This window comes from Indicator indicator, chromosome 17 (genome assembly GCF_027791375.1).
Source record: "Indicator indicator isolate 239-I01 chromosome 17, UM_Iind_1.1, whole genome shotgun sequence".
Taxonomy (NCBI): Eukaryota; Metazoa; Chordata; class Aves; order Piciformes; family Indicatoridae; genus Indicator; species Indicator indicator.
In genome coordinates, this window is record NC_072026.1 from 18,443,464 (window position 1) to 18,465,750 (window position 22,287).

Sequence of the window (22,287 nt, forward strand, 5' to 3'; positions counted from 1 at the left end):
ATGGAAAAGAGAAATGCTTTTTGTTCTTTACATGGAATGTGAAAAAAAAAACAGTGCTGGAATTTTGCTGGGTTGCTACAGGAACTGTCAGGGGGGCTGTCCTTACTCAGTGCTAGTCTCCACAGAACATGTGAAATCTTACAGTTTTTCCATAAAACAAACAAAGTAAGTAGTTTTAAGGTGAAAGATGTTGTTCATTTATGAATAGTATATAAAACTGTGCAAAGCCTCAGTCACAAAGGTGTTCTGACAGTGGCCTGAACCCAGCAGCAGCAGCCTGCACGTGTGGCAGTGTGTGTGAACCCGTGGAGGGACAGACTCCTACACCCCGTGGGTTTGTGCCTGACCATATCACTCACAGGGAAGGAACTGGAAAGAGAGAATTGTATCTGTGACCTCTATCAATTAGGATCAAAGCTACTTAGTTGGCTGAGATATGCTTCCTCTGAATCCTCATTTTGGGTTTCTGTCATGCTTCTCTAATCTCCTACAAAGTTACATTTCCATAAAAAAACATTTCCATTTTTCCTGCTTATTTTCGTTAAGTGGAAAGCCTCCTTAATGATGTTTTTTTGGATTCAAAAACTCCTCATCTAGGTCAGCATTTTCAGAATGCCACTTTCCCAGTTGTTATATTGCTACGCCTGAAATCCTTAATTTTAAACAATAAAAGTCTTGGAACAGTTCTCTCTTTTCTTTAATTTCCTTCCTCTGAGAGCTGAGTTTTTCCTCTCATCACAGTCTCCATCCCAGCTTCAACCCATTTATCAATTTATAAGTCTTGCTTCTTCCAGAATAGTTTTTCAGTTACATATTTTTAGATGAGAGCTGTTCCATCTTTCCAAAATGATCACTTCAACCTCAGCCACTGAAGCTCAGACATACAATATTTAAATTATTATTTATAGTACAAGAACATGCGGAGACTTTCATTAAAGATAAGGCATTAGGCATATGCCTCGATGAGTAAAGGCACAGTGAATGATAGGCCCTACTCTGAGCAGTTTGCAGGAGGACTTGCTGAGAGATTTTAAGGAGAAATTTAACCCAGACACACATTAACATCACCCAAGGCTGGATACAGTCTTCAAGTCTTCTCAGAGATACCCAGCACTGCCCCATCTCAGCATTTTTCTCATCACCAGGCAGAGAGACAGCAGGACAACATCAAAGAGAAGAATAAGAGAGATGGGTGCCATGAGAACATGACCACCCAAGGGAGATATCACACAGGTGAGCACAGCTGGGCACATCTGCCTCCACCCTGCAGAGGAGTGCAGTAAAGGGATCCTCAGAGCAGCAGTCATGGTGATACAGCTCTGGGGCATGATAAGGAAATACTACCTTGAGATAATATTTCATACATAAACATGGCCAGACAACTCCAGATTCCAGTGTTTTTCCAGTCATTGCTAGAGCTCCCTTTTCTCCAGTGTGCCCCTAATTCTTTTGATTCCTCAGCTAGTACCTACTCATGATCTGTCAGGCTCTACAGAGTCTGGTATATTTTTGTACTGAAGGAAACCTTTCTACCATTTATAGCTCCAATTTTTTTCACTAAGTGGTGTAAATTAGTTCTGTGTGACTTGATGGATTCTCTCCCTCCCCCTTGACAACAGTGATAAAAGATCTGACCCCTTTCTGGGCATTTGTAAAACCAAACATACAAAACCTAATTTGTTTAGGGCTGGGTTTTAATTGCTTTACCATCACAATGTGAAAGTGAATGCTTTAGCAATCCTGAGGATTGATTGACTGATTTATAATAAGGGCCTTGACCTGAGAGGAGCCATTGCCCTTAGATGTAGTAATATAAACTTCTTTGGATGATCAGGATGTTGTGGCTAAGTTCTGTGGGGCAAGGATTTGGTTCTGAACCCTGCTGTGGTTGCTGCTGAAATGTCCTAGTAAAACGGTCTTTCATGCTGCACTTCTTATCAGGACTGAACACTATAACAGAGAAGTGAAGCTTAACAACACTCAACAGGGTTTTTCTCTGCTCCCAGGTGTCCAAAAATCAGGCCATGTTTCCTGACCTGGCAAGGAGAATTGAAACCCCCCTGCAGGTTTGAGGGGCTTGGGTTTGGGTTTTGACAGCTCAGAATTAGGACTGCAAAGCAAAACCAGTACTTACATGCAGAATATACCTCTAATTATTTAAGAGCTTTTTGCTCTGGACCATGAATCATAAAGCGTTCTTTAGCCTTTTAAGGGCTGTATTGTCTTAGCCTTCTGTTTGTGCTGATGAGTATCAAGTCAGAACAATTCTTTTTTTTCCCTGGAGAAATCCCCTGTGTTTTGCTCATAAATAAAAAAGAAAAAGAAGAAACATTCCTGACGGTATTTTTGCAATTTGACTTTGCCATCAGAATAGAACTGCACACATACAGCACTTGTCGTCCCTAAAACTTACATTTTGAAAGTTCTTTGAAGATGTAAATTACAGATCTTTCATATGAAAAGTTAATGAAGGACTCTAAACAAAATAAAATAGAAATGATGACATGAAAGAGCCTTCTTATGGCTTCAATAACAAGATAAACAGTTTAATATTCCACATACTGCATTAAAAATAACAGCTGGGCTCTATGGAGATGAATTCCCTAACACAGCTACATTGGTTTTCACATGCACCGAGGACAGCTAGGGAGGCTGATGACTCTCCCTGAGTTGTCACCTCCTTTTGGCCTTCAGAAACACTGAAGGCACCCAACGCCTGCTAAGTTTTAGCAGACACCACAAGCACTTTAACAAATACAGTAGAGGAGTGCCATTACCACCAACACTTCAGTAGCCTCTGAAGTGATAGACATCTACTGTATTGACAGCCTAGAATTTTAATGAGCTATAGCTGTTTCAGACCGTATTGATTGTCCTTTTTTTCTCTTCCTCCAATTCAGACAAGAGGAAACAAGAACCAGCATTTCATTAAAAGGCCAGTGATTCATATTTCATGAATACTTGTGAGCGAACATGTCCCTCTAAAATAACCAATTAATTCAGCCATGTTAAGGCTCAGGCTGAAAACTGAAAACTATACCACTACATTTACAGAAGCCTTGGAAGGCACCAGGCTCAAAATTTCCTCCTGCATAAAAAGTTCCCCAACAAGATTTTGATCCACATCCCTTGGTTCACTTCACTTTCTACTGCTTGGCTTTCCTGACAGCTTCTCCTGTGGATATTGTTCTGTGTGACTATTGTACCGTGCTGCTCATAGCTCAGGATGTTTCAAGATACAATGCCTTTTTTTTTTTTTTTTTTTTTTTTTATGTCTGTGAGTGGTTTTTGGTGGTGATAGTTTTGACAGCATCACAGAATCAAGTTGAAAGTGACCAGAAGATCAGGAGAAGGAGTAGCCTGCAATAATGATTTGCAAATTGTGTTAATTTCATAGTGGGATCCTGCTTTTTGGTAGGATTTAATGCGTAATGAGCTCCTGAGACGTTATTTTTGCTTCAAAGCTTTGCTGAGTACTAGATCCTATTAAATTCTTGCAGTGAACACACCAAAAAATACTTTGAGCTAATTTTAATAATTTTTAATTGAAGGAATATTTTATTCCAATTTGAATATTCAAGCTGTTTAAAAGTTAACACATTCTCAAAGTATTCATCTTTGTAGGCAGCCTGTGGCTTTTTTTGTGTATGTGTGTGTGTCCTCGATTTATTTTTCAGACCAAATGGAAACAAATTTAGACTTTTTTTTTCCCTATTTATTTTTTTTAAAGCACCTTCATGCTGCAGTTTAATCTCCATTCTTTTTATTGCTGTTTCATAGTCTACCATTATTGTTGGTTAGTTTCCTTTTCTTTTTTCCCTAAAAGCAGAAACAAAATACAAATTTCTCTGCTAGTCCTTTCTTGTGTCATAGCAGGAGCTGGATTTGTGTGTAAGTGTGTGGTGCTCAGTAACATATGTATTTCCTTGTTAGCAGCATTGTTATGTTCTGTAAAATCTTATGGACCCCAACAGAGGCTGGCACCCTAGATTGCAAGGCAGCTAGCAGGAAACTGAACAACATCATAGTGTACATACATAAGCAAAATATGTGGTTTACTGCCCTGTTTCAGGAAGGCAAAGTAGATGCAGAGTCATTCAGTGACCTCATTCAAGCCTTCCTAAAGATCTGGGATTGGTTCCCATAGCCACAAGACCATTTCTCTAATTTATCCTCTCAACCTTATTCTTGCCCTCCAAAATCACATAGAAAGCTGGGGGACAACAGGCAGTCTTACAATAAATGAAATAGAGCTGGGTAGTTTGTCTCTTACACAACTCTGCTCATTTTAAGCATGGTATAGACTAAGAAATTGATGATGAAGTGGCAGCTGTGCTGAAGGTAAATCCTGACTAAACAAATTGCTCCTGTAGCCCTCCTATAGAATGACCACTCAAGCTATGGCAGGAATGGAGAGATTCTGAGTCCCACAGCTCTAGCTACAGCAGAATTGGGGGCTAGCAGAGATGAATGCTGGTGAAGCTGGCCTGCATGATTCCAGTTTGTCTATCATTTCCTTACTGGTGTCAGCAAGGGGGAGCTGGGGCTGTTTAGCCTGGAGAAAAGGAGGCTCAGGGCAGACCTTATTGCTGTCTACAACTACTTGAAGGGTGGTTGTAGCCAGGTGGGGGTTGGTCTTCTATCCCAGGCAACCAGTGACAGAACAAGAGGACACAGTCTCAAGTTGCAGTAGGGGAGGTGGTGGAGTAACCACCTCCTCTGTTTGATATAAGACTGGATGAGGCACCTAGTGCCATGGTTTAGTTGATTACATGGTGTTGGGTGATAGGTTGGATTTAATGATCTCAAAGGTCTTTTCCAACCTGGTTAATTCTGTGATTAATTCTGTGATTCAAGCAGTGTGCACTTTGGTGACAGAGGTATGGTCTGGCCATGGGCTAAGCTATGAGGACCAAAGGATTTTGGTCTGCTGCTGCTGTAGCTACCCAGGGCTCTGCTTCTGGTGCACCTGGCGCAGGTGATTTTTCTCTAGTAAATGTGTCAGCCAGTCTTGCTCTCTCCATCTCCATGTTAGATTTTAGGAATCAGAGACAGATGTTTGAGAACTTTGAGATATTTGGGGTGACCCTGGGGAGGTTCTAACTACAATGCAAAATTGCAAATGGTGACTGGAGTAAGCAGATTATGAGTCTGGCACTCTTAAATCTCAAGGCCTAGTCTTATGTTGCTGCTTTTCCCCCATGGCAAACTTGGAGATTTCAGAATGACTTTGCTATAGCAGTGACTTGAAAATTATAGTGAGTGCTCCCTTTTAAATAATGGATTATGAGGCAAAGATTAATTTTTGCTCAATTTTCACACTAATTCAGTGCCTTGCTGCTATCAGAAGCACAAAAAGGACATGAATTCACAGTGGCTTGCTTTCCTTTCAATGCCTTAACATGCTTTTATTGCCTGGGACTCTTTGTAATAAAGTCTTGTCACTCACATCTGCCTGCCTACCTAACCACAGGACTTTGACATCTCTGGAACATCCTTTGCTAGTGTCACCAGTGAAGACAGTCAAAGCAATTTTCAGCTTGCTCAGCACCCCTCCAAAGGAAACCAGTCCTCTTTTGCTGCAAACAGAAGGTCACATACCAACAATCCTTACGACAGCCAACGCTCTCCAGCTTATTTTTAGGCCAGTTGAAAAAGAGGGGAAGACTTTGAGAGAGAAACAGAAGGAAAGAGAGAAAGACAGACGGCTGGGATGAGGTGAAACTAGAAATGTTATGTCCCAGAGGCATTTATCAACCCGAACGAAATGGAAATGGTGAACGCGAAACACTGCTTTGCTTTTCTCAAAATTGTATTTCCAGTTGAATGAGTTGGAAAGAAAATATCCTTTCCCTTTCCTGTGATTTTGAGAGATCTGTTTGCTAAGTCTGCAGACTTAGGAAGAGAGAGAAGCAGTATTTATTTTCCTTATACGTTGGTAATTTATGAGGTTGCTATAAATGCAGAGTTTATGGAAGTAAAATCAGGCCATGAAATAAAAAGGATTTTATTCAAATATCCCAGCTTATTAATTCTTTCTAATTCTTCACAGAGAAGGGGATGAGTGAGGATGCATGCAGGGTTTACTGAATTTTAAGAGGGAGAAGATCCAGTGCAAGTAGCAAGTGCAGGTATGTTTTAAAAATAGAAAAGTGGGAAAGATAAGTGAATCTTATTAGGGCTTGAAATGTAATTTAATTTTCCTTTTCCTATTTTGCCATCAAAGATGTCAGAAGAAGTTTACTGTTCTGGGAAAGGGTCTTGCATTGCTAACTAACCTGTGTAAAGTGGCTTCACCTGCTTGTGCAGCAGGGTGTGACTGACGGGATGTAAATGCAGCTCTTATCTATAACACACGAATGGGTGGAGAGGAGATTTAGAACCTTGAGCAAGAAGTAAGATGCCACAATTGCTTTCACTGGGAATTAGTGTTCCACCAGAAGCAGAAATGGGGCAAATGTGCTGTGCTTTATGAGTAATATTAACTACCAGTTCCACTGAGTGCCTGTCAGTGTGCATGGCTGTGTGTTATGTTATTGTCCTGCCTTGACCTCCTGAAGCCTCCAAGAGGACAAAGGGGTGAGGAATCTACGATGTGCTCCAAGAAACAGAAAGGTAGGGGTGCTGTTAAAGCATCACTGAGTCTAAGGCTCTACCTGAGAGCATCAAAAGCTTTCAGAAATCTCCCCTTTTAAAATGTGTTTTGGAAGAAAAGGGTCAGCACAGCATGAACCTTTAGTATCTGCTAGCTTCATGTCAGCAGACACTCCCCAGGCATGCCATGCTTCCCAATGGGTGCTTTACATTGATATTTGGATCTGAAAAGGGAGAACAGAGGAGAGTTAGGGTGTATTGAATGCTGGAGTTTAAAAGTTAGCTCATACTGATCTCACAGAGCAATTGTTTGGAGGCCCTCACCAAACCAAGTCCTTTTTATTAGGTAACCTCAGAAAAATGTAAATGTCCCAAAAAATAACTCCTTGCTTGAGAGACCCAGAGGTTGTGCATTGCCTTCTGCCACTCCTTACCCTCAAAGTCTGCAACAACTGAGTACAATTAATATTTCCCAGCTGTCCTAAGGGTGTCAGCTTCCCCACCACCCCCCCCAAAAAAAAAGTATTGGCACTTCATATGCTTCCAGATGTGAGGGACAAGGGTGCTGTCCTCCATAGCTGAACTGTTTTCCCAGCTAGGAGGAGCAGCTAAGCCCTACAATGTCAGAGCAGATGGTGGCAGCAATCACCACCCACCTCACTGGGCTAAACAAGATAAGGTGGACAGAAGCAAAGATCTATTTCCTTGAATTAAACTGATTAGGCCTCTGTAGTTGAAGCAAATGGTATAAAATGAGGAAAAAGATCACTGCAAGGGCTCCGAGTGGAGGCATAAACCTCCTTCCCATCTTGGCATCTCCTGATTTTGTGTGTCCATCCTAGTTATTCATCTCTGCAGGGGTTAGGTGTGATCCCCAGTGGCCCTGTGAAGGCAGCTGTAGTAGAAGGCGCATTAAAGCTAGTAGCATGTGGTAGAGGGGCAGCACTTCTCCTGGAGTGTTAGTTGGCTGGATGACACAGAGCAGTTTCACAAGGCAAGAATAGACTAGAAGTCTGTGATGAGACCGTAGGATGGAAGGGTTTGAAGAGAGACTGGCTCTGGAGTTCCTAGTCCAGTGGTACCCCACAGGGGGCTGTGATTTGGGCTGTGATGGCAAGATGAGATGAGCAGCAGTTCATGTAGTGCAGTAGTGCACTATCAGCATCACAGTTCGTGATACTTTGGTGTCTTTTTTTGGAACGCTTTTGATAGTAGAGGTGGCATATGACCTTCTACATTTGAGATCTGATGGCTCAGGAGTCTCCAGCTATACTATTGGCCATCAGTCCCTATTCTGATATACAGAACTATTGCCAAGCTAAGAAAAGCCTTAGAGAAAGCTGGCTTTTCTAAGAAGCAATTCCCATTGTTACATTCACTAAGACTTCTGGACCCCTGAGGTATATAAAAGGAGTGTCTAAGTTGTAAGTATCAAAAGAAATTAATTATTCCATATTATAATTAAGACATTTTTAATTAGCTGAATAATTAGAGTTTTTCCTGCACTACGGTGCAGCTTTTCACAATGCCGGATAATCCAAAACTTCAGAGCCATTTACCTGAGCAAATGAAATTTCTAGCATCAACAATTCTTTTTGTGTAACAAAAAATAGTAAATAACAGCTCAACTGCAGCTGCAAGAAAGGCAGCTCTCTTTAAAAGAAGTCTGTCAAGTCAAACTTGTCCCTCAAAATGTATGTTTTGTAAAAGCCTTCAGAAAATGTTAGGTCGAACTGGTTTAGTGTTATGGTGAGGAAATCAATATTTCCCTGCAGCCTTTGCAACCCCCAAATTGTAACATGTTGTTTGTGCTGAAGAGGCTGAAAGTGAAACTGTCTAAAAAATGAGAGTGAAGTAAACTGGCCTGTTTCTATAATTTGCCCTAAAAGCACCCAAGGTAAACAAAAATGGCACACTGGAGCAGTCAAAAATGAAAAATTTTCCTAATGTGGACAGCTGGAATGAGGGGGTGCTGGTGAAGTTTTGGGAGGGGTTTTTCTTTCTTCCAACCTTTGTCCCTCTTTTCTCATCCTTCCCACCTCCTTCAATGCCTTACTACTCATATGCTGTGCTAGATCTTACCACGCAGCATGTCTTCCAGGCTTTATCTCCCAGTGAAAGCATGAAGGAAATTATGAAAGGTCCCCACATGCTTTGACACTGAAATTAATGAGTTGCCTGCAGTAGCCCCTCCACCACTGGAGGAGAAAAAACCTTTTCATATTGGTCTAAAATGCCAACTATGTGCATCAGAGGTGGAGGCAGAAGCACCACCTCAATCACTTCTTTAATTTAAGGGTGACAGACCACTGGACCAAGCTGCTCAGGGAGGTGGTGGAGTCTATCTCTGAATATATCCAAAACTCTCCTGGACATGTTCCTGGTTACCTTCTTAAAGTGAACCTGCCTAGGCAGGGGTGTTGGTCTTGATGATCTTCAGAGGTCCCTTCCAACCCCTGCCATTCTGTGATCACATGTTGTGATGCATTCGGGACCCTTCAGTTGGCAAAGACAGGAACAGCACTCCTGTGTATTCCTGATCCCCCAGTATGAACTTTGCCAGATGGCACGGCCGTGGCTCAAAGGCTCTGTAGTGTTAGGCCTTCGTCAAGTGATACCAGGAGGAGCAGAACTTATGGTCTTGGATTCTGTGGCTGTGGATGAGTATTTTAAGCTGCTAAAACTGATTTCGTAAGGAATGACATTGATTTGGGAAGCTTGCCTGAGACCTCTGTCAAGGAAATGAAAAGGCAAAGTCTAGGAGACATGTAACATGCTCACAGATACACTGGTGTGGACACAGCAACTTTACAATGCCATACATTCACCAGCACCAGACAGAAAAAAAAAGGTTAAGCCAGGTTGAAGGAGCAGGAGGGTAGAGAGCAAAGGACCGGAGGAAAGAAAATTCTGTACTGACTGGCAAAGAGACTTCTGTCTTTGTGTTCTTTGTGCTCAGACTGAAACATCTTCAGAGGAGTTTTCTCCCCTCTAATCTGGAAATAATTCTGCTTTATTTTAAACGTTGTATTAAGACAAGTCACGCAGCACTGGCTGGCTGGCGGGAGGCTGTGTGCGCGGGCGCCTGTCTCTATCTCCAAGGGGGCTGCCTGCCTCCTTTGCTTGACGCTGCAGTCAATTATTGTGTTTTCAATTATATATAAAAGGCAATGATGGAATTTTTCAGCTTTTATAGCACCACAAATCACAGGGTCCTTTACTGTACAAGCAGCATTGTTGTCACAGTGTAGCATGGCAGATCACCACTTTCCCATGCAGACTTGCAGAGGAACCAGTGCCTTTCCCATAGACTGCAAGAGGACCACCATGGGGCTTGCAAGTCCTTGCAGGAAGCTGCTCCTTCACACAGTTCTTCACCCATCTTACTGTCTGACAGACAAGGAAAAGCAAAGTGATCCTTGAGCAGGAAGGTTTATTTTCTGTGTGCTTCACATGTTCAGCAGCACATTTTTGAAGGAGCTGTACAGCTTGGATGAGCAAGGAAGGGTTCCAGAAGCTAGGTGAAGAGGTCATTCACAGGAAGAGTGACAATACAGAGAATAGCATTTGCTGCACCACAATTTACCATGAATACTTTAGCCACGCAAAGGGTCTCTTGCCAGTCCAAAGTAACTTGGTAGATCTGAACTGAGTGGGCTGGAAAGCTGTAGGAAGCTAGGATCCGTTTCACAGAATGATCATTTAGTTGTACAGAATATAGTCACCCACCCACTGCTGTATCTGCAGAGCTAACCCTGGGAAAAAAAAGGGGGTTAGATTGTCAGATCGGTAGTGTTCTTTGCAATTAGACTATACAAGGAAATTCCTGAGGATGTAATAGTGCATGGGCACTGGCTACTGCTTGAAGAAGGCACCACCAATCCAGGCATCTGAAGAAAGACTTGCCACTGTCAGGTTTGATATTCCTTTGGCATTGGCATTTGGATATGCTAATGCACATGTAAATGCCCCAACATTGTCTGGTACAAGGGCAGCACTAGCAACTGTCAGTTTCTCCAGCTTTGTTTAGAATACTAGCCAAGCCATTTTTATTCTGCTCTGAGCTTGTGGGGAAGGGAGTGTCTGAATGCATCATCAGGCTGCATTTCACTTGTGGCAGATTGGAGGTAACCCAGCAGTCAACTCCATAAGAGCAAGGCTGTGAGAGTCTGAGTGCCACACAGGACAAATAAGAACGTTTGAATTCTGAGATTCCAGTAAGCAAGTAAGAAAAATAAACAGAAGTTGTCAGCTAAACTGCAGTATAAAGTGGAGAGGCAGTAGTGACCCTGATGGCTAGGATGGAGACATTTAGAATGATACAATTTCACCCAGGTCCTACCCTGGAAACATATGCTTTTTTGACTGATGAGCTACAAGTGTATAGGCAAAGAGGATCTCATCACAGTAAAGAACCCTGATACTTCAGGAAGATGGGGACCAGCAGGAGACAGGCACCACTGAAGGACTCATTGTTGAATTAAGTTGGTTTCTAACCAAGCTGGAGCTTTCACTGTGGAGCTGGGAATTTAAATAGAGATATTTGTGGGGGGTTGATTGTGGCTTTAGGTAAATGGCCGAGTCAGGCCAACTCTGATGAAAATCCTCGAGCTGAGGATGGCTAAATACCCACTCTACATGTAGACACCAATCTTCACAAGATTGCAGAAGAGAAAGAGAACAGTTGCTCTGAAGAACGTCAAGATTTTTCAACTGGTTTGACATTGAAACTGGAACAAAAAGTCAGATGAGGGACTGGAGCCATGTGTTGCTAGAAAACAACCCCTGGAATAGCTGTTGCATTGTTGCTGGGGAGACTGAGGTCCTATTGGTAACAAACTGGGATTCAGAACTGCAGTCCTAGAGGTTAGGCAGGACTGCAGGACCTGGGAACTCTGCTAACATAAATGAGGGGTAGGCATGGAAGAATGTGCCAAGAGAGCTGGAAGGAGTCTCTGGAAAGAAAAAGAACTAGAAAGAATTCTGGTCAAAGCCGTTGGTACCAGTAATAGTCACTTTCACAGGAGCCTGAGGACAAAAAAATCCAAAGCACTGAAGGGTGACAGGAACCTTTACAGTCCTGCAGCCATGTGGCACTCTGCCCATGGGAAGGCAGAGAATATTACATCTGGGCTGGATAAGTCTTGGAAGCAGACATGAACCTGGGGTTGCAAAGAATTAGGGAGACTGGGAGAAGATATGGCTAGATGGAATACAAAACTCATTAGTGTCTTAATGCACAGATTGGCAGAGCTGTACAATAGCAACAAAAAGCAAGATACTGGGAGTTCAAACTGTTATTAGATTCCAGTGCCTCAGTGACTATTGAAATTGCTATTTTGCAAGAGTGTGGGTGTCCACAAGGTACCATACAGCCAGAAGAGGGGTCTCTTACAGTGCAGGGAGTGTACCAGCTTTACTTCTACACCCACTGCCAGTGCAAACTGCTTCCTGGAGGGTGTGGTTGAGTTTTCTTGCATTCTGCATCATGTGCAGAATTTTAAAATGGGCTTTTCAGAAGCCTATTCCTTGAACAAAATAGGTTACTTCAGCTCTAACTGTGGAAGAATAATACTTAAATAGAAGGACACATAATTATCTCTACCTACAGAATGATGTATTCCTGTAAAGGTTCCTGAAATAGTCAGAAATACCTCAAAATGAGGGTGAGTTACCTTTCCACAAGCATAAACCAGATATAAGTTGGAGTATGGAAAGATTAATGCCTTTGCTTTAATAACAGAGCTTGATCCAAGACTGCAGAAGCAGTGTAAGTACCCAAGCGAAGCCCAGAAAGGATTGTTGTCCACTATTAATAGTCTGGTGGATCAAGGAGTGCCAGTGCAATGACCCAGTGTGTGTAATTCTCCTATATGTCTGGTATTAAAGGGAGATAGAAAGATGCATCTGACTGTGGATTTCAGACCATTAAATGTTGTAACTCTGCAAACATCACCTCTTCTTGTTAAAATGCCAGAAATTACAGCTGCACTAGTACAAGGAGCTAAGTGGGTTTCAGTCATAGATCTAGCAAATGCAGTTTTCTTTAGCCCTTCAGCAGAAAAATGTTGGTAACAGTTTGGGTTTAAATTTCAGGCGGAAACAAAATTGTTTCATGTGTTCCTCAAGGATTTCACAAGCTCCTGTGATCTGGCACATACACATCACCCAAACGTGGGTGACATTAGCCTGCAGGTCCAGGAAGCATGTAACATCACATGTGGATCCCACCTGAATCGGGGGAATTCTGAAGAACAAACGTTATCAGCAGACAGGAAGTTTTGGCTGCAGTCCAGGAAGAAGGATTGAAAGTCATGAGACAAAAGTCTCAATTAGTGCAACAAGAGGTAAAATATTTAGGAGCAATACCAGATATTGAAGGCCAGAGTCCTGATAAACAAAATGTGGAATTAATTCAAAAGCTACCCAGCCCCACCTCTCTGCCTGGCTAAAAGCACTGTAAGGCACATTTAATTGTATGCAGGATTTTATTCTGATGTTCACTGAAGTGAGTCGTCCTCCAGCTAAGCTTTTAGAGAAAACTAGGTGGTGGAAGCAGGGTGCAGAAAAGCAGGCAGCTTAGTGGAGCTGAAGCCAGCCTTAGCCCAAGCTACAGTGGTAGGCTATCTGGATCCAGAAAAACTCCTCCTGTGTGGTTTGCCTCCTTTGGGAAGGAAGTGCCAGCTTGGCAAAAAAGAAAGATATCATGTTACAGGATATTGTGTGTGCTTCTCAAATCTTATTGACACCACAACTCCTTGTCACAGGAATGAGTGTCTTTAGTCTGGAAATCAGAAAATTTGGACTATATCATTGGAGGAAAGCCAAAGGTGCAACACACCAGTCATGCTTCCTTGAAATAGATAGTACCAACTGGTTACAAGATCTAGGTCTAGGCTGGCAAAATGGACCCTCAGTTAATGACTTGGGGAGTTAGACTTGGAAGAGAACACATGACACAAACACCTCCATACCTTAATGGAGTCAGGCATTGCAACCTCCTGATATGCAGTGGTCTGTGCAGATTTAATTGCTTCTGTCCAAATGCATCCGTGTAAACCTCAAAGCTGATATACAGCTGGTTCACCTTCCCATAAGTTAAGATTTGCAGAAGATTTGCTCCAGTTCATGTAAAGAGGAGCAGAAGATATTGAGGTAGGTGTCACCTCAGTACAAGTGGCAGAAATCCCACCTGCACTGTCAGATGTGCTTCCCAGCAATGTGAACAAACAAAGGCAAAGGATTTCATTTTGCTGAACAAGTTTTTTGCCCAGCTAGGTATAAGCAGCAACTGCCCATAGCAAAGTATCCAACAAACCTCAGGACAGCTTAAAGGAAGTTAGTCCAGGTGCATGGCAAAAATTAAGATGTGGTGCCATGTAAATGGCTCCCCCAGACGACCATGATTATATTCATTTTAAGACCATGACATGAAGGGAGATGTGACTCTGACAGCACTAGTGGTTAAAAACTTCCATAGCAGATAAATAACAGCTGAAAGGTCTCACAGATTAATGGATAAAAAGATTTGACAAACAACTGCAGCAGTATAATCAACAAATAGCAGAGCAATTAGGACAAAATGCTCATAGAATAGATAAAAGGTAGGAAATAGCGAATAGCCAACATGAAGAATGACAAGCAGGGGGTCGGGTAGTACATCATTTGTTTCCTGGAAAGAAATGCAACTTGGCCTGTAAGTGGGATGAGTCTGGCACTAGCAGAGATAAAGTCATTTCCATTGTTTATTAGTTCAAGTAAGTTCTGACAATGTGAAGCAGTTCCATCAATCATAGCCAAAACCTTGGAGAAGAGAAAACAACTAAGCTATAGGAAAAGTTTCCTTTATTTATCAGGATCACACAAAGGAGGAGAGGGTCAACTGGATCAGCACAGAAATGTGGATGTGCAGTGGTGTGTAAGAATGGCTTTGCCATCTGTTGTGTTGGACAGCAGTGTTATGGAAGTTGGGAACATGGTTGAACAGTGTTGGGCTCTTTCTGTCCTGCCTCTTCTGTCAGGTCTGCATGCAGCATGGTGTTGTCTGTGTTTTGCAGTAAGGAGAACAGGACAGGAAAGAGAAGAGCTGTCAGGGATACTGCCTGACAACTGCTTCTGCCTCCTTGCTGGTTCACACCCTCTGTCTGAGCAAAGCACTTTCTGCAGTTTGGGTGGTCAGTGTGATAAAACCATTGTCCAGGTCTTGATACCCTAGGTACTGACTAGCAGACAGAGCTCCCTAACCTGTATCTCTGAGATGTCCAAGTTCCTCATCATCCAGAACTGGGGTGAATTAGAGCTGCTTTAGTGCCACTTTTCCACAGCTAGTCATGCTTTGCTGGGGTTGCTGTCTCATCTGACAGTTCAGATGTCCTCACATTTGGTTTCCTTCATTCTTCTGTCCATTTTACAAAGTCCTATCTACTTTATTTTAGAAGGAGTGTATTTAACAGGAAGACATCCCTTTCTCCTGAGAGGCCAGCACGCTGCTAGCAAGTAGTGTAGACATAGCCACGCATTATTGTTCCTGTCACCTCTAATCATGCAGTGATCACCTTCACACCAAATCCCTTCCTCCCATCTGCATTCCTCTGAATTACAGGAAATACACCCTCAACCCTCAGTGCAGCCTGAGCTTCCCTTGGCTTTCTCCATCTTTGACCCTCCCCAGTCTATGCAAGCAATCCAAGCATCTCCAAATGGGAAAACTGCCTTGTTATGCTGGAGGGTCTCTAACTCACTACTTTTTCCTCTCAGAACGACTAGTTTCTTCTGCCATGAACTAGAATCCCTTGAGAGAAAGCAAGCTAAAAAAGTCTTTCAGCAGCCTTTTCTGTTCTGCCCTCCTGGTGCAGGCTGAAAATGAGAAGAAAAGGAGGGAAAAGATTAAAAAAAAAAAAATCTTCAAAAAGGAAGACTTCTCCGGAGCCCAAACAATCAATGGACAAGAGGAGATAATGATTCCACCTCTGCGCCCTTCTCCTGCCGGACGGGAATTTTAAACCCTGTGTCTGCCAGAGGTGGTAAAAGACCTAAGTGATCCACCTTGGCTCTGAACATGGCACCTCGGTGATGAGCTGAAAAGCTTGTTGCTCACGTTGCAAACAAAGACTTAGCAGAGGGCAGAGGTAAAGCCAACTGGGACTTGGCCTTCTAATCAGGCCCATGCTGTGAGCTCATAGCATTAATCCGACAGCCAGTGACATCAAGGCAGGAGGCCTGTGTGACCCTGAGCCCATCCAGCAGTGGCTTACACTACCCAGTACTGCATGTTCCATTTAATAAACTCCATTGATATATTTAATAAAGACACCTCACACTTCCACTGTTTCATCTGTGACCTCTCTGTGGTTGCTACCAAAAACACAAAGTATAAGAGTCAAGGATCATTAGCTGACGAGGCAAAACTGCCCCTTCCCTTGCTCTTCTATTTTTCTTGTGAATATCAACTGCTTGGGAGGCTGTGATTGCTTGTAGCCCTTCCTGTCCCCATTATGGAAGGGACAGGTTTCTGGGAGAGCTTGGGAAAAAATTACAACATAATTGCCTGCAGCTTGGGCAGCTCACAGTCCTGCTCACTACCTTCAGACTCCTTATGCCAGCATTCATCTTCTGACCAGAGGCTGTGTCAACGGGCTTCCAAGAGCCTGTAGGGTCTGGGTACTGCTCCCAATTTTGTGATGAAGAAGAAGAAGCACTTGCAGACACCAGGGGCCAGAGGAAATCTTTCTGAGGGGCCTTGGCAGTGCTACACAAGACAGGGGACTTTGGCTTCTTGTAAAGGTCACCTCCGTTTGCAGGAGGGGAGAAAGATGGACATGTACATCTATTTTTTTTTTCTAGACAGGCTAATAAAAACTCTGTAGGAAGAATGTCTGTTTTAAAACCTAAAGAGACAAGGGTTTGTTTTCTGGTAAGTTTTGAGCTTTCTGGGGTTTTTTTCTTCTTTTTTCATTATTTTATTTGATGGTGGTTGTTTTTTTGCATTAGAAATAGTGTCAGTTGTCAAATAAGACTCCTGATTGATTTGGGTTTTTTATATCTAGGTTTCAGCATCGTCAAAGGCATCTAATTGTTCAGGACATAGCGAATATCTGCACTTACAGAAATCAAGCCTTGAGTGGAACTCCCCTGAAAGCAAGGCACCAGGAAGCCAAGATTAGTTTTCAGAAAGTAAGTGGTTTTCATTTTTCAGTTTCTCAAGGACTCTTTCAAGGGCCAGGCAGATGGCTGGAAGATCCAGAGAATGGAAACCTGCAGTTCTAATGGGGACAGAAGTGTGTGTGGAGGGGGGCTTGTTTGTTTGGGGTTGCTTTCTGTTAAATCGTCTTTTTGTTTGACACCAATTTATGCTATTTTATGCAGCTGAAATGCCCATGCATTTTTTTGTGTGTGTGGGCTCTTCCTTTTCAACAAAAGATTGAGGAAATTGCCACATGAATTCTTTGAGATTCCTAGCAGCTCTCCAGCATAACCAGAAGAGCAATTTCCAACTTAAAAATACAAAGGCAAACAAAAGGCTAAAAGCACGCACAGACCAATTCAGTTCAGAAAGCTCCTTGAAAACTCTGGGCAGCTATGGCCAAATTCCTATTGCATTTAGAGTGGAGTTATGGTGAATACCAAGGCAGCCTTAGCTGCTCTCTGGTTTTTTTGGGGAAACTTTGGGCTGTGTTAGCCTCTTGTGCAGCCTGGAGCGACCATCAGCTTGCTGTGCAGCTAGACAGACTGCCCATGCACCCTAGCAGCCACGACGTGCTTGGAGAGGCTCTGAACCCCTGCCACTGCAAGGTGTGATGGCTGCAGGCTGGCAGACATGGAACAGGAAGAGCAAGTCTCAGGTGTTCCCACAGAACCCAGCCCTGGGCCTGGACAGCCAAGATACAGCACAGCTGCATGTCAAGGTCCCAACAAAACTGAGTCTTTGTACCCTGGTAAGCAGAAAGCTGGTATGTTAACTCTTATCTAGTGCATGCCATCTGGACCTACTAAAATGCCTTGTTGCTTCAGAAAACAGTGCTAATCTGGCATCCCCCTGAAACTGAATCTTAGTGCAGGGGTGGTCCCTCTCCTTGGAGAGCCCCATGTATTCCCAGGGATCCCACGCCCACCTTGGACAGGCTTCTCTGGAAAAGTGCACACACCCCCTCTCTCTGTGTCTGTGTTGGCATGTATTTGCTATATAGCTGTCCCACACATTTTCCTTGCTAGCCTGTCATAACCATTACTAAAATATGCTTATCTCATATATGCAAATAGCAGGATATTTATAAAGTTCTTTGAAATTTCCATAATTGTGCTGGGAAAAAAAATTTTAAAAAATCTCTTTGCTTATCTCACAAAGTGTTGTAACCACTGTGTTACTTTCATTGAAAACCAAAAAAATCATTCAGCAAAATAAGTCTAGTTGAAAAACTGACAATTTCAAAAACTTGAAATAGAGGGGAAAGAAAGCAAGCAAACCAGGCTTTATTATTTTAAATTAGAAAGTTTAATGCTCACCAAAAAGGATATAAACTGTAAATGTATTTTAGCAGTTCCTAGAGAAAAGGGGAGAAGTTTTAATAATAACACTGTGCTCTTATATCATTTTCATTAGAAAAATCTCAGAGCACTTTCTGCTTATTAAAGAAAGGAATGCCTCAGAAGGCTCTTGGGAGGTACTATAGAAAAGTAAGGTAGCAAACATAAATCCACATTATGCTCCATACTGTTATTACCTGGAACTTCCCAGCCACCTTGGAGATACCCAGCTCACTGCTATGGCTCAGGCTTTCAAGTCTGCCCTCTGTGGTGCAGTATCACCTGGCTGTGACAGCAGCTGTCTGGGGCAACACAAGGGGCTTCTCTGCATCTGTCTATCCATTTTGTGGGTGAGCAGAGCAGCATCTTCTCAAGCTCAAAGGGGAGGAACAGAAATGAACAACAGGGATAAGCCAAGCACCTTGCTGTGCTCATCATGGGCTTGTGTCCTGCCCCATGGGGACACACAATGAGCTCTGCAGAGATTCCTCTGCCTCCTTCAGGGAATCCTGGCCACCCTCTGGCCTCACATAAGTAGGATCCTCACCGGATACAGGAACATTCCTGGGCAGGCACTGACTATTCATCTTGGGAATAATCTAGAGAGGGCAGAAACATAAGATACTAGTCTAAATTTAGTAAGAGTCATGAAATGTTTACTGGAACAACAAAAGGAGGAAAAGGGGCTGTAAAGGTAGAGGATATTCCCTGGCCTGATGAAGAAAATAATATTAAAAAAATCCCTGATGCTTAATTTCAGAAAATACAATAGACTGCCTGAGTGCCCAGAAGAGGAACAGCATGTTAACATATCTCAGATAAATACGAGCCAAACTGTTAGCCTGACAGGAAAACGAGAAAGTCCATCAATGCAATAGGGGAAAATAATAAATTAAAAACCAGATGGTTCAAAAATGTGATTGCATCTCAGCTTCAGTGAGAGGAAAGAAGGGGAATGCATATGTATCACAGGCAGGCCAGGAACACAAAAGCTGGGAAAACATACGTGAACAGAACAGGCAGACTTGTCATCATGAAGTTAATTAATATAGCAGAACCTCAAGTTATTTTAGATCCCAGTGGTAGAAACCCCAGAATTACAAGCTCCATTCTTCATTAATACAAAAAGTTTCCTATTTCTTCCACTTTCAGAAAAGGGACCTCTTCCTTTCTGTGCTAGATAGTGAGTCAAGGCAGATGGGAATTATTCTGAGCTTGGAGAAAACAAAGAAGCACAAATTAATGGCTTACTGGCAGCAAGGCAGTTGAAAGCACTCTGCCAAGGCACATTTTATTCCTACACTTAGCCTACATACATATTTTTCTCTTTAATTCTGTTCAGATCAGAAGTGCATGGCCAAGCAGAGATATGTACCTATGTTGTGTATGGGCTGGAGTGGGTATTAAAACAAACAAGAAGCAGATGAAAGGGGGAAAAAAGCCTGTAATGGCTGGTGCAATGACTTCACAACTTGTGTTGTGTCACTCAGGGCACAGAAAATGGAACAACTCCATCTTGCCAGGTGGAATTCATCCCAGAATTTCTGTGTGTGTTTACATGCACCTGTACTTCTGTCATATGTGTAAATGCTCATACCCTTATGCACACCCCTATATTACTGTTTCATATGAAGAAGCAGGTTGCAGGGGATCCTCATGGCCATAGGGACCCTGGCCAGGATCCTTCTTCTATCATAATGAGAAGCTTTGCCTTTGGCTTCCAAAGTGGCAGTTTCACCCCGGCTGCCTTTTGCAGCAATAAACATTAAATCTGTAGCTAGGCTTTCTCTGCCCAAGACTATACTTCACCCACTCCTGTGAGAAAACTGGAAATGGTGTAACTGCAAATTAATCATACATAAACAATTGAAGATATGACACCAATATTATTTCAGTCATAATTTGGCAAGATGATGGAGGCAGAAACTCGAACTTTACTTGTGCTTTAATAGTGCTGATTCTTTTGTAACTAGTAACTCTAAAGACCTCAATTTTATATCCCTTGGGAACAGATTCTCTCTGTTCTTAGGGGATTAGAAACAGGAGATCAGGAGATGTAGGTTCAGTTCTTGTTATATGACTTTCAGTTGCTTCCTTAACTTCCTGCCACTTTTTTTCCCCCTTGTGTAAAATTAGGATAATGACATTTCTTCAAATGACAGCAGCTTAATGCATGGATGTCTAAAACGCTGAAATGAAAGGTGCTATACACATTTCAGAGATTATTGTTTATTACCCCAATTGTTATTACTGATATTTCCAAGAGCTTCACTCTCACATATATAATCAGGGCAAAATATTATGAACATTTTGCCTTATTTTGAATTTCACAGCAATTTTTTCTGAATTAATTCCTTTGAATAGAATTATTCCTGAACTACATCAACTGGGGACCAGCTGCTGACCCCAAGTGTTTAAGAACTACAGATAATCATGGATGAAAAGAGATGAAAATATATTTTATCTAAGTATCTACTGTTGTGATAGAGAGTGAAATTAAAGTATAATCCAGAGAGAGAGAGGAAGAGAGAGTATTCTTTAATTAAAATCAGCTACCTCAAAAGATGGATATTCTCAGGAGTGAAATTTGCACTGTGCTGAAGGCTTCCCACTTAAACCCTTGATGATGCAAGGAAAAAGAATTCTCAAGGAGCAATATTGGCATTAGCAGGTAGCCACTTGCCACTGCACAATAAAGCAACATTTGCAGAGAAAAAAAATATGTGGACAAAATAGGAAGTGATCGGAAACATAAACCTGTGATCACCCAGCAACAAATGAACAGTTTGGCAAAGAAAGACAATGAAGATAGAGGCTTGGAGATAGAGAAAGAAAAATTAAAGCAGAAGCAGCAGAGATCAATGAAAACAATCAGCACTTTCTGCCAGGAGATATGTTAAAAAGCCCAAACCCGAAGCTTTACATAACTTGTTCGGAATGACCCATTGTCCTACCCGCTATCTCCTAAGCAATTAATGGTCCTGGCCAAGGACAAATTGTGGTTCAAGCCATGGAGATTGTATGGACGCCCTGTGAAAGGCAGCAGGTAAGAGGCACAACACCCGTTTGGGATATTTCTGAGGTTTGTGGTGATATTTCCTTCCTCACCTCCAGAGAGTGGCTGCTTCTGGCAACATGGGAGCCACAGAGCCCAAGCCTGAGGGAAGCACTTCTGAGGAGCGTTTCATAGTGAATCCTGTTCTGTTCTCATTTTAGCTGCTATCACAGATGGCTTCCTGCAATACAGAGCAGGCTTCTGGCAAGGCAGTTTGCTGGATAATGTTAGAATTGGATGTGATGGAAGTATTACCTCACAGAAACACCAATTCACCAGCATGTATTTCCTTGTGTTGAGCACAGTAGATCTGAGCAGCTACTTTGCCCTGGCATTGGCTTCCTCGCACCACGCTCACACACAAATCTCTCTTGCATGAATCTTGCCTAACAGTTGTCTGCAGCCAGGTGGTCTCTGTGAGAAGTGGTTGTGCTGCAGTGAGGAAAAATGTATCATTTTCTTTTCGTTCCTTTAAAAATTATTTCAGCAGTAAATTGGAGGAGATACTTCAATAGTATCAGAGCTCTCTGGTTACATCTCAGGACCACTGCCAATGGTGTGGGCTCCAGCAGAGCACCCTTCCTGTGCTCTGGGTGCCTTATCATTGGGGAAAGGATGCACACAGCATCACAGAATTATAGAATCATAGAATTGTCTCAGTTAGAAACTACTTCTAACATCGAGTCCAATCGTTGACCTAACACCACCATGGCCATTGAACTGTGTCCTGAAGTGCCATGTCTACACGTTTTTTGAACATCTCCAGGGATGGTGAGTCTACCACCTGCCTGGGCAGCCTGTTCCAATGCCTGACCACTCTTGCAGTAAAGAAATTTTTCCTAATATCCAGCATAAACCTCCCCTGGTGCAGTTTGAGGCCACTTCCTCTCATCTATCAATTGCTAGTTTGATAGCTTTTGTGCCTATACACACCTTGCAGCTTTGCTCTATGTGATGTCAATATTTTCTAGAAAGAGCCTAAACCCAAGCTGTTTGTCTAATACTGAGCACATGATATTGCAGCCAGGGATGATGGGATATATATCAAAGGACTTTTAATGCATCAGATTAAAAAACCTGTGAAAAAGTCCAGCTTCCCAAAGAGCCACTGTGGA